This window comes from Canis lupus, chromosome 10 (genome assembly GCF_011100685.1).
Source record: "Canis lupus familiaris isolate Mischka breed German Shepherd chromosome 10, alternate assembly UU_Cfam_GSD_1.0, whole genome shotgun sequence".
NCBI lineage: Eukaryota > Metazoa > Chordata > Mammalia > Carnivora > Canidae > Canis > Canis lupus.
This window is the reverse complement of record NC_049231.1, coordinates 33,636,195-33,649,380: the sequence shown is the minus strand read 5'-3', so window position 1 is coordinate 33,649,380 and position 13,186 is coordinate 33,636,195.

Below are 13,186 nucleotides of genomic sequence, written 5' to 3'. Positions count from 1 at the left end.
ACACATGCACACCCACACTAGGGGTAGTGAGGTTTTCTGAGTATGATAATAATACTATTAATTCAGATAATAATGACTAAAAGTCAAGCTTTTCTGTGCCAGGAAAAGCTGTTGATGGTCCTAGGAAACCCCTAAATGTAAATGCTTGTTCTAAGCATTTACAGGCATTGACTCAACCAATAATGTCTTGTCCTAATTGTAAAGCTGATAGAACTTTTAAAGAGCTTAAGTGACTTGGCAAAGTCAAGACTTAGTTAAGAGCAGAGACAGGCCTTAAAGTCAGGTCCAGATGCCTATAAAGTCCCTGCTTCTTAACCATGATACTTGCTCAAAGTCATCATTTCAGAAAAACACAATTAGGTGATTATTATTTGACTTCTCATGGGTATCTTATCTCCATCATTAAATTAGAACTTCCTCAAGTTAGGGACTAAATCGTATGTCTTTATTATGTTCCAAGCAAAACCTACTATGACCTGGACATAGTAGATGCACAATGTATGTCTATTCAATTAATTAATTATTATAACCATTGAGTATATAACAAAAGAGAAATAAACCACAGAAGATATTCAAAGAAAGAAAGAAATGATAAGACAGTAATGTCAAAATGGCCTTACCTGGCTGGAAACCTCTGCTGGGTAGGGCGGAGTTTTATTCCTCTTTATATTTTCAGTTGTTTCACAAAATTCTTGGTATCATGTTTGATGCATGAATTAAGAAAAACTGGTTCACAACCTGGAGCCTCACAGAGTAATAGAATTGAATAGCCTCGAGGGGTGTTTTATCTAGACTTCTGAAGGCTTAATGGATAAGTACCTAGGATAATGTCTAGCATACAAAAAATACTAAAAAACTCATTGAATAAATCAGAAATGGTCTCATAGTACTTGGCATGGTATCTGACATTCAGTAACTAGTTACCAAAATGTATGATTAAATGATTTTTGCTGGTCTAATAAAAATAGTTTCCATTTACCTCGCCAGGCACATTTTTGCAGTTATTATCTCATTTAATCTTCACATCAACTCTATGGAGCAATAATAATTTAGGAAATTAAGGGAATGGCCTGGGAAAACAGACCTTCCCAATTCTTGTCTGGCCTTGCCAGATATCTTATCTGTAAGATAGGTAAGGAAGCTGAGGCTCAGAAAGATTAAGTAATTGCCTAAGGTCCCACAGATATAAGGGGTGGATATAGGAATTGAATTGTTTGACTCCTAAAGTTTAGCCATGATTCTTGTCAGCTCCTTCTGGCAGAGGCACTGTGTCCTGATATCATGATGGTCCTAGGAAACCCCTAAACCCTTTATCCTAGAAAGAACTTCAGGTACATGGCAGTGGGGTAGGTGGCACCCGGCCTTCTGACATCCCCAGTGTCCCACAGCCAGAATCCTCCATGCTCTCCTAACCTGGCAGTGACAACTTCAAAGCATGGGAAAGAACACAAAACGATTGAGGACTCTTGGTCCAATGAGGTGTCCAGTATCCAAGTTCTTTACTTTCATTATGCAATTCAGGTCTCTTGAAAGCATATGAAGTAGATACTGATTCTATTCCCATTTTATGGAGGAAGATACTGAGGCTTGGGGAGGTTGAGATACATGTCCAAGTTCACACAGCTGGTAAGGGGCAGAGCTGGGTTTGAACTCAGGTCAACTGGCTTCCCAAGCTCTTGACCACCATGACTGCCTTATTTACATTTACAGTATTTAGAAACTACCAGTTAAGATATTACTATTTTTTTAAGATATTACTATTGATATAATAATTACAATCGTGGCAACCATGTAGTTATTATTTTCAAGGCATTGTTCTGAAAGTGCATTCTTTATTTGATCCCTCTGCTAGTGCCAAGGAATGAGGACAGTAGCCATATTTTACTGACAAGAAACTGAGGCTAATGTAGGGAAGTAGCTGGTAGAACCAGGAACTGAACCCAGGCCTGGATAATTCTAACAGTTGAATAACTCCAGCCCCCTCCTGGTATCCACATCCTTACTCCTTAAACTTTCTGGCATTCCTATTTTGACTTTGCTCTTGCCCTTGAGGTTGTACTACACACCTCATCAGCTCTGTATGTACTATATTATGTTTTACTGGGGAACTACAGTCAGGACAATCATAGGGAAATACAAAGGCTTGATGTTGATCCCTCTACTCTCTACCCTCTACTGCACCTATCAGCCCTGGTTTTCTGCCTTTTTCCACACAATTATCAGGGCTACACTCTCACAAGGTCTTGAAAGTAGATGGTTGTTGGAAGGATGCTCCTGCTCTATGAGAGTATATCTGGTTAGAAAAAGTGTGATGTGGGGCATAGTTTCATTAACGAGCAGAATGGCTTCATCAAGGAGAATCTCTCTGAACATTCCCGTAACCAAACACTAAGCAACAGAAAGAAAAGTAAATATATGTGCAGATGCTAAGTGGAATCCCCTTTAATATGTAGGTTTAGGCCCTTTCAAATTATGTTATAAAAACCTATAAAAACCTGTTGGAAAATGAATAATTCAAAGAGATGCCTCTGGGTGTTTTCCAGAAATAAGCATGCTGTGTTGTTATCATTAGAATCAACATTGTCAGAGTGAGTCTTACACAGTAATTGAACTACCAAATGCTTCTGAGTATAACTTAAGCAATCAAGGAATGACGGTAACACCCCTTAACATCTGTATAAATTTATGGCGTGCAATATTTTTCCACATACATTGCATTGTTTTGTCCTTATCACAACCCATTGAGATCTATAGGATCTCTGTTTATTTTTTTAAAATTTTTAAAGATTTTACTTATTTATTTGAGAGAAAGAGCACACACAAGCTGCAGGGAGGGGCAGAGGGAGAAGGAAAAGCAGGCTTCCCACTGAGCAGGGAGCCTGATGTGGGGCTGGATCCCAGGACACTGGGTTCATTACCTGAACCAAAGGCAGATGCCTAACCACCCAGGTGCCCCAGGATTTTCATTTAGATAAAAAAAAAACTAAAGTTCAGATTTTAGGACTCCTGAATTCAAATCCACTGTTTTTTCTATTACTCTTAAATGTAGTAGTAGTAGTAATAATAATAATAATAGCAATAATGAAGGAAATTAAGGGAATGGTCTGAGAAAGGTGATATCACCCCCCACCTCCCTCACAGACACACACACACACAATTCTGTCTGGGTCTTGCCTGATATGTTGGCTTCTTGTATTTTACTAGGGATGGTGAAAAATAAGTTAAATAGATGTGATCCCTCCCTTCTGGATGATTATGTTTCAGTAAGGCAAAAGCGCTGCCCATCTAAAGAGTATACATTTATTCATTCATCAAATACAAGGACATATGGCTTTGCTGGAACACAAGAAGGTTTTGTGAAAATTATAGAAAAGTGCACCTCACCTTCTGAGGTGATGTGACCTCAGATAAAGGCACAACCACCAACCAGCACAGCCCTAGCCAGAATTTTAACCCCCTATTTGTCCCTCCAGCCTGACTCCTTTGTCCAGTGCACATATTTCACAACCAGAGGCAGAGACTCACACTCTAGAGGAGAAGACATCTATAAGTGGATCATTACAGTGATATAACCAATATCATAAGAGATTTGAAAAAGACACTACAGGAGTTAATTCCGCTCAGAATTTTACTCTAAACTATTGCTAAGGTTTGAGAGAGCCTGACTAGTGGTATCCTTTCCCTGCCTCTGAGCCAACTGAGAGATAAATTTTAGAAATAAGCTACTATCAGAGGATATGACTTTAGGTCTATGGATAAGTAGACTTCTTCATACTAAGCCCTAGAATGAAACCAGTTTACCCACCTGGTCAGTTGCAGGCAGTATCGGATTTTTACTGCATACAACCCCCCTAGACCCACACTGGGGCCTGGCCATGCCAAACTCAATTTTTGGAGAAGTCAAACAGAATGTGTGTTTCCTGAAAAGTGGATCATGTACCAGAGAAAGAGGGAAGTAAAGGTTGAGACTCTCATTCCCAGTTACCAATCCAAAATACGCAATTTCAAAACTTTGAAAGGCTGGAGTCTCCATGGAAAGAACAACCAGAAGTGGGGAAGAATTCCCCTCTACCCCACTCCCCATGTAACAAATATGATGACGTATTCATTCCTATTCCCAACACCACACCACGAGCAGGGACCATATCTGTTCCACTTTCCACTTTATCTCCATGGTACCTAGTAGGCACTCAATAAATATTTGTTAAAAAAATAATGATTTAAATGTTGACTGAAATGATCAGAAAAGGCTTCTAGAAAGGAAATAATGTTTAAGCTAAGCCTTAAAGAATCAGTAGCCAAGAAAAAGCAGAAATTAAGGGCAACTGCAAGCAGTTCAATGGGACAGTAGATTTTGTGAAAAGTGCAAGGTTGGAGGTGGCATGGGAGAAAGCACATCATAAAATGTCTTGTGTGCCAATCAAACAAATATTGGAATACAGAGAAAATTAAACAAGGATGAGCTGTGGATTCATGGAGTAACGTCTGGGTTCACACGACAGCAAGTTGTGACCTTACAGGTATGCCTCCTCCACACCTCCTATTCAAATGCCCAAAGAGATGCTCCAAAAGGTAAAAAAATCTTTAACAGGGTGAGCAAAAGATAAGGGAAAATTGTAAATCACATATCTTCTGGAAGTGATACATGCAGTGGGAAAATTGAGAAAAAGTAGAGCAAGGTAATCAGAAGTGCTGAGTTGTGGGACGGTAGGGGTGGGGCAGGCTACAGCTTTTGCCAGAGTGCTTAAGGCAGGCCTGCCTGTGGAGGCAGCATTTGAGGAAAGATTCAAAGGAACCGTGGAAATGAGGGGAAGTGTGCCAGGCAGAGGAAAAGCCAGTGCAAAAGGCCTCCACTGGGGGTGTACCTGGCCATTTCAGGAACCACATGAATTCCAAGGTGGTTTAGGTGGAATGGGCAAGAGGAGGTTGGGAGGAGATGAGGACAGGGGGTGAAAAGGGACCTCACCAAAAAGACACTTTGAAAAGCCTTTGACTTTCTCTGTAGGACTTTGGAATTTTAGGAGGTAAGGGGGTACATAACTGAGTCTATATAAAAGAGTCACTTGGGGTGCTGTATTGAGGCTAGACCATGGGGGTCCAGGATGGGAGCAGGGAAACAGCATAGGGGGCTATCACAGTAATCCAGCTCAGGGAAGGCAGTGGTTTAGACCACAGTGAAAGATGGGAGATGAACTTATTCTGGGCCTATTTTGAAGGGAAAGTCAGTATGATTTCCTGAGGGATTGCTTTAGGATGTGACAGAGGATCAATGATGATAACACCATTTGTGGCCTGAGCAACCAGAAGGAAGGAATTGCTATCAACTGCCTAAGTTTGGGAAGGCTTTGAGGGAGCAAGTTTAGGAGTCAAAAATGTTGAGTTTGAGAAATCCATCAAACATACAAGGGGAAATGTTGGGTATACAGTTGGATGTGTGAGTGCAGAGTTTGGGTGAGATGTCTCAGATGGAAATTTCAATCAGAGTTTTCAGCATATGAGTGGCATTTAAAACCATGAAGCTGGATGGAAGTATCAGGGGAATGAGTGTAACTGAGAAGAAGACCAAGTCCGATTCTTAGGGCTCTCCAGTAGCAGACGAGGGAACACAGAGGTAACAGAGAAGGAGCAGCCAGAGAGACAGTGGTACTCTAGAAGCCAAGGGTGGAAGCAAATTAAGGAGGAGAAAGTGATCAGCTGTGTAACATGCAGTTGATGGACAAGTAAGACAAAGGCTAAGAAGTGAGCCTTGGATATAGTCTCAGGTTAGGCATCGTGGACCCTGCCCACAGTACTTTCAGTGGAACACTAAGGCAGATCAGAGTGGGTTTAAGAGAAAGTGGGAGAAGAGGAGATAAAGACAAGGTATAGACAACTCTTTTGAAAGAATTTTCCTGCAAAGGGAAACACAGAATAGAAAGGCTTTGGGAAAGTAGAGTCATCAGTAGTTCATTTGTTTTTAAGATGGAAGAGAGAACACACATGCATGTTTGTGGGTTTGATCTAGCAAAAGAGCAAGATTGATAATGGAGGGGAGGGAGGGGAGAATCACTAGAAATATCATCAAGTGATTGGTTTTAGATTGCGTAGCGCATTTAGTGTAAGGACAGGGCAGGCAAAGAGGGTGGGGGTGGACCTGGGAACAGCATGGACAGCAGGGCAAGGAGGGCATAGAATAAAGGGTTGGGTGTGAATATAGTATGGTATTTATGAATAATCAGTGTATATATTTAAATTGAAAGCCCAAAACTATAATAAAAATAAGAATTATATGGTTTCACAAAAATATATGATAAAATATTAGTAGTGATGACAAGAAGCTGGCTCTCTAACTCCAGTTTAAAGTCGAAAAAAACCCTAGGATATAAGCGGTGAAGGGAGGCAGAAGATGAAAAGATAAAAAAAGAATCCTCATGGGGGCACCTGGTGGCTCAGTTGGTTAAGCATCTGCCTTCAGCTCAAGTCCTGATCTCAGGGTCGTGGGATTGAGCCCTGCATCGGGCTCCCTGCCCAGTGGGGAGTCTGCTTCTCCCGCTGCTCCTGCTCTCTTTCTCTCTCTCTCTCTCCCTCTCTCTCTCTCTGTCTCTGTCTCTATTTCTCTCAAATAAATAAATAAATCTTTTTTTAAAAGTCCCTATGGATTCAGGGATTAAAAGTAACTGGTCCTCAGCTCTGATAATTAGAGAGAGATTTCAAGCATATTATTATTTCAGAGGTAACAAAAATCTGTAGAATATAAAACAAGTATTTTAAATCTGAATGCCCTAGAAATCTGAGAGGTCTGATCACTCGTCCCTATAAGCCACATGGGACAGGCCACGGCCACACCCAGAATGAGGCCCCAGAGCTTAGAAGAGCTCCATGGGAGAAACAGAGGCTAGGTAGGAGAGTGGCCTACTTCACTTTTGTTTTTCCTTTCGGGGATATGAATCATTTGTGAGATTTGCAAATTTGAAGGCAAGCAGAAACTCCCACACATTCACTGGGTACAAAAGGACAGGTCTGTCACCTATAGCCATCATCATTGTCAGCAAGGATCATTCTCTTGGGGCACCCACTGAAGGCTGGCTGCAGGAAGGTCTCTGCTCCTTCTTAGAAGGAAGATGGGAAAAAGCCTGCATTCCTATTCTCTGCACTCTCAGAGAGCCCCACTCCACCCATCCTCCCTCCCCTTCTCCATCAGTCCTACCCCTCCCTACACACACACACACACACACACACACACAACAGCCCCACTCCTTCCCAACACACAAGCAGCTGTGTTCTCATGATTGAAATGATATGAGGTCTATTTATTTTGGTTAAGAAGAAAATGTTTATAATTCACAAAGTCAGTGAATGGTTTCCTAGCAACTTCTTGTATAACTATTGTGAAATAATATTCTCTTTCTCTCTCTCTCCTTCTCTCCCCCTTTCTCTTTCATATTCTCTTTCTGGCCACCAAGGATTTTTTTTTCTGTTTTAACTAACAAAACACATTGAAAATTTGATTAAAAATTGGGACTCTCTCTCTAGGAAATACATGTGAACACATACGTGTTCACTCACAATTCAACTGCAATATAGTCAATTCTATACATAACTCAAGAAGTTCCTAGAATTCCTGAAATGTACCCATGGAGCCCAGTTAATTACCCTGTCCTACACACAGATAATAAAAAATTCATTTCCGGGATCCCTGGGTGGCGCAGCGGTTTGGCGCCTGCCTTTGGCCCAGGGCGCGATCCTGGAGACCCGGGATCGAATCCCACGTCGGGCTCCCGGTGCATGGAGCCTGCTTCTCCCTCTGCCTGTGTCTCTGCGCCTCTCTCTCTCTGTGACTATCATAAATAAATAAAAATTTAAAAAAAAAAATAGATTTTCTGACTATGGCAAAGAAATTGGGAATAATTAGAGAATAACTACCAAAAAAAAAAAAAAAAATTCATTTCCTACCCCTCTCATCCATGCAAGAAAAAAGATGACTACATGTGGTCACCCCTTCAAAAATTTGATGGATTCAGATCACTTCAAAACATCTCTTCCAAGCAGCCCGGGTGGCTCAGCAGTTTAGCGCTGCCTTCAGCCCAGGGCGTGATCCTGGAGTCCCCGGATCAAGTCCCACGTCAGGCTCCCTGCATGGAGCCTGCTTCTACCCTCTGCCTCTCTCTCTGCCTCTTTCTCTTTCTCTTTTTGTGTCTCTCATGAATAAATAAATTTAAAAATCTAAAAAAAAAAAGATTTTATAAAAAACAAAATAAAACATCTCTTCCACCCTTCTCTGACATTACACATTTGAATCCCAAAGCATCAGTGGTCCTGCCGGGAAGGATCTGATCTGCCTGCTTTTCCCTACATTCTCCCAGCCAGCCAGCACTTGGGAAATGTGAACACACTTTATGATGGCCTGAGGAATATGCCATTGAGATAAGGCAACTTGAAAGCCTTCCAAAACCCAACAGAAATGGCATCGGTGGTTTCTTCACAAGGCTTCGTTCCACAGGCTCAGCCTCCACTAAGCATCAACCATCTGTGAGTGTCCAAGAACCAAAGCCAAGTGCAGATGCTGAGTTGCCCTTCTCTCCCTCATCCCTTAACACAGCCCAAGGGCCCAAGGTTGATTTCATTGCTTCATGAGGCCCAGGGGCCTCATAAACGTCAGCTGGACTGGGGTTAGTCTTAGATCCTTGATCACATCAGTGTCACCAAGTTGGAACATCTTGACCCAAGTCCTTTATAAAATGAAAAACACATTGAATAAAGGAAGATATGAACAATGATCTTGCCTTGCATGTGTTTCTTTAGTCTCATAAGCAATCTTCTGAAGTATCACTTCAAGGAATCCGTATGGCAATGGGAATTAAACAGGTAGCCTCTAGAGACAGAGGAACCTGGTTGGAAACCCATCACCACCACATACCAGCTGTGTGACTGTGGACAAGTTGTTTACCTCTCTGTGCTTCATTTTCATCTGTAAAAGGAGAATAAAAATAAAAATAAAAATACCTCTGGTATAGGGTTGTCCTGAGAATTAAATGAGTATAAGCCATTTGGAACAACCTCTAGCCATCATAAGTTCTCAGTAAATGTAAGCTGCTACCACTCTTCCCATTTCACAGGTCAGAGACTAAGGCTCAGAGGGCAAAATGCCTCTCTCAAGATCACACCATCTCTAGCAAGTGATTCTAAGGACTGGGATGCTGTTGATCTTCCTCAAACACCAAACTCTTTGAAACCAATCACCTTTTTCAAATTAGTCTTTATGATACTGCATTGTACCTGGGATATTCCTGCCCAAAATGCAAACCTGTATCTTACTATAAGGAAACATCACACAACCCAAATTGAGGGTCATTCCAAAAAAAAAAAAAATAATAACTGGCCCATACTCTTGAAAAATGACAAGGTCATGAAAGACAAAGCCTGAAGTTTACTCCATATTGAATGAAATTATAGAGACATAATGATTAAGTTTAACACACAATCCTGGATTGCACTCAGAACCAGAAAAATGTGAGGGGGTTCTGCTACTGGGACATTATTAAGTCAATTGGCAAAATCTGAATAAGGTCTGCAGGTTAGTTATAGTATTATATTAGTGGAAATCACCTGATTTTGATTATTGTAAGAGAATGTCCTTGTTACTTGAGAAAATACACATTAAGTTATTTTGAGATAAAAGGACATCATACCCACAACTTCCTCTCAAGCAGTTCAGAAAGAATAAATAAATAAATAAATAAATAAATAAATAAATAAATAAATAAATAAAATATATATATATATATCTTAGAGAGAAAATAAATGTAGCAAAATGGCAACATTTAGAGAATCTAGGGAAAGAATATTAGGGAATCTGTGCTATTCTTGCAACTTTTCTCTAGATCTGGAATTACTTCAAAATAAAAATGTTTTGGGAGGGGCATCTGGGTGGCTCAGTCAGTTAAGCAACCAACTCCTGTTTTCAGCTCAGGTTATGATCTCAGGGTCATGAGACGGAGCCCGGCATAGGGCCCCAGGCTTAGAGTCTGCCCTCCCCTGCATGCTCTCTAAATAAGTAAATAATAGTCTTTAAAAATAAACCGTTTTGAGAAAAGAAACACAAGGAATCAATCTTCTCACTGCCAGTGATTGCCCCGAGCTACAAAGTCTAGAGCAGAATTTCTCTGCAGTGTCACCTACAGATACAGCTTCATTCCAGAGAAGCCTTCCTTGTTGATGTTAACATAGTGTATTTGTTTTTCCAAGAGAAAAAAATACTCTGAAGCCACTGGACCCTTAAAAAGAGAGACATTTTTAAATTAGAAGACATCATTCTCTGTTGTCCAAGAGGACAGAGAGATTTTTCACCCCTTCCCCCACTCCTAAAAAAATGTCCATGGTTACACTCATCATTTGACACCCACTCACAAAACCCTTTTTTGTCTGCCAGATTTTCACAGGCTTCTAAAGAATGTGGTGAATTTGCTGTTCCTGAATGTGGTTCATTTGCACAAAATTCCTCAACCCCTTTTTCTATCCCCGCTTTCATCATCCATGCCCTTTTGTCCTATAGGCCACTTAAAAACAGCACCACAGAGTGAGCCGATAACCAGGACTGGAGAGGAGGCCGCAGGTTGCTCAGTGGGCAAGCATTCATTCAGGGAGCACCTACTATGCACTGCCCACAGACCAGGCACCCAGGGAGCAGTGGGCAAGCCTGCCCCCCCTCACAGAGCTTCACTGGGGAGAAGTGGCCACTGCTAACCAGAGCTTGGAGGCTGTTGCAGAAGGAGAGGTACAGGGTGCCGGGGGACCCGTACAAGGGGGGGCCAACGTATCCTGCCCAGGACTGGAGAAATCCCACATCACATATTAGTTAGATCAGAGGGAGTTGGGTGGATAGTGGGGAGGAAAAATAATGCTTTTCACTCATAAAAATGAACACCCATACTTTCTCGAAGCAAAACGAAACAGCACTAGAGGTAGAAAAGGGACTGCTTCTTCCTTAGCTCTTTAACCCACTGGCATGGATACTCGCAGAGTCCCTGTCCACTTCCCCTCCTGCCACCCTGCCAGCATCAGGTCACCTGGCCAGAGCCAAAACCGGGTGGCCAGTGGAAGGAGGGCCCCTTAGTTGTCGCTCACTGATCACGACTCATCCCAGGGCTGGGTAAGGGCTCAGCCTCTCGGAAACAGCACAGCCACCAACATGCAAAACCAAATTGTTGTCCTGGCAGTGAGCAAGGAAGAATGGGGCTGCTGGGTGGGAAGCCAAAGGTGTTTGCCAAATCCGTGTCTCTAGCATTCCCCCACAACTCGGACAGCCCGATTTCACATGGAGCCTCGGAACAGTGATTCTCCAACCTAAACGCATATCATTGTCACCTGGAGACAGAAACTTCCACGCTTGGAACCCTTGCAGTTTTTGCCCTATGTATGACTTTACCAGCTGTTCATTTGTATCTTTTATAATGAAATGGTAATCATAAATATAGCACCTTCCTGAGTTCTGTAGGTCCTTCCAGTGAATTATCAACCAGGGAAGGGGCAGGTCATGGGAATCCCCAAGTTCATAACCAAGTCAGACAGAAGTGTAAGTAGCCCGGGGACCCCACTTGCAGCTGGCATCTGAGTAAGGGCAACTTTGGGAACCTTGCCCTTCAAGTAATGGATCTGATGCTAACTCCAGGCAGTTAGTGTCAGAATTAAACTGAACACCCATGTGTCAGAGGTCGGTATGGGAATGCACACGTGTAATCATTATACATATATAATATACATATATAATCATAATCCCCAGTTTAGACATGAGACGTGGACACTGAGAGGCTTTCCCATTCCCATGATCACACAGGAGACAGTGGAGCCCAAACCAACACTCAGATGTTGGTCTCCAGAACCTGAGCTCTAAATCCAGGTGACAGCTCGACACAGTGCAAAGGGTACCATTTACCTGTTGTGTTTGTGAACGATGCTCCAGTTTTACATGACAGAGAGCCCTGTCATCACCTCCTCAGTGCGGGTCAAACTCGTCTCATCATGAATCATCTAGGGCATTTGTTAAAAATAGGGCTTCCCAGGCCCTTCCCGGGACGATTCTGATTCACTAAGTTTGGGATGCGGCCTGGGAACTTTCATTTTTAACAGGCTCCCTGGGTATTTCTGACAGGCAAGTTTGGCCAACACTGGGCTGTGCTGCACTCCACAGCCTCCTTCCCCAGCTGCATGGATTGGCCGAATAATCACGCCCTCCTGCCACCCAGTCTTTGTCTGGGTACCTGACACATCCCAATGCAGAGATTCTAAGACCTGGGATATGGTCTCCTCCGATCTCCACACTGTGGTTCAGTCTTCCACTTGGAAGAATTTGAATCAACTAGTCAATGAAACCAATGTGGCCTGGCCAAAGCCAAGCTCATTAACAGCCCCATTCCTTCCTGCTTCCTGCTCTTCCTCCCATGTTTTCCAGGGCAACAAATGTCCCACCATCTGCCCAAACACCAGAGCCTGAAATCTTTGGCACATCCTTGCTGCACTCTTTCCTTCATTCCTCATCTCCTGGTCACCATGTCCTAGCAATCTCTTCCTTCTACATGACACAAATCAGCTCCTCCTCTTCTCTCTCCCTGCCTAGATGATACCCCACTGCATTTGTCACCCATACCAACTTACTAACAAGACTTTCTGCTGTCCTCCTTCATCCTTACCCACCCCATATATGCCACCCTAGGGAGGTAAATTGCATATTCCAAAGATAATTGCAACACCATCTCCCATGTCACATGTTCTTTTAGAATCTTGCCACTATCCCATAAGAGGTAGGGTCTTTTTCCCTTTTACTTGAATATAGGTGCATTTTTGTGACTGTTTCAATTAAGAGAGTATGCAGAAGTCACACTACATGACTTCTGAGGCTAGTTCCTAAAGGTGACTCAAATACCCCTTTACCTACCATGACACTCACTCTTGAGGCCTTCCGTCTCCATCTGTGTCTCCATGTCAGCAGCCAGCCACCCTGAAACTGCTGTGCTGGGGAGAAGTCCAAATCAGTACACACAGAGAGGCTATAGGGGATGGTTCTGGGGCTACACAAAGGAAGAGAGACACCTGATAGGCCCTCAGTGGCCTCAGCCACTCCATTCTTCAATGCCAGCCACCACTTGGCTACAACCACATGAGAAACCTCAAACAATAATTGATAGCTACACCTTTCCCAAATTTCTGACCC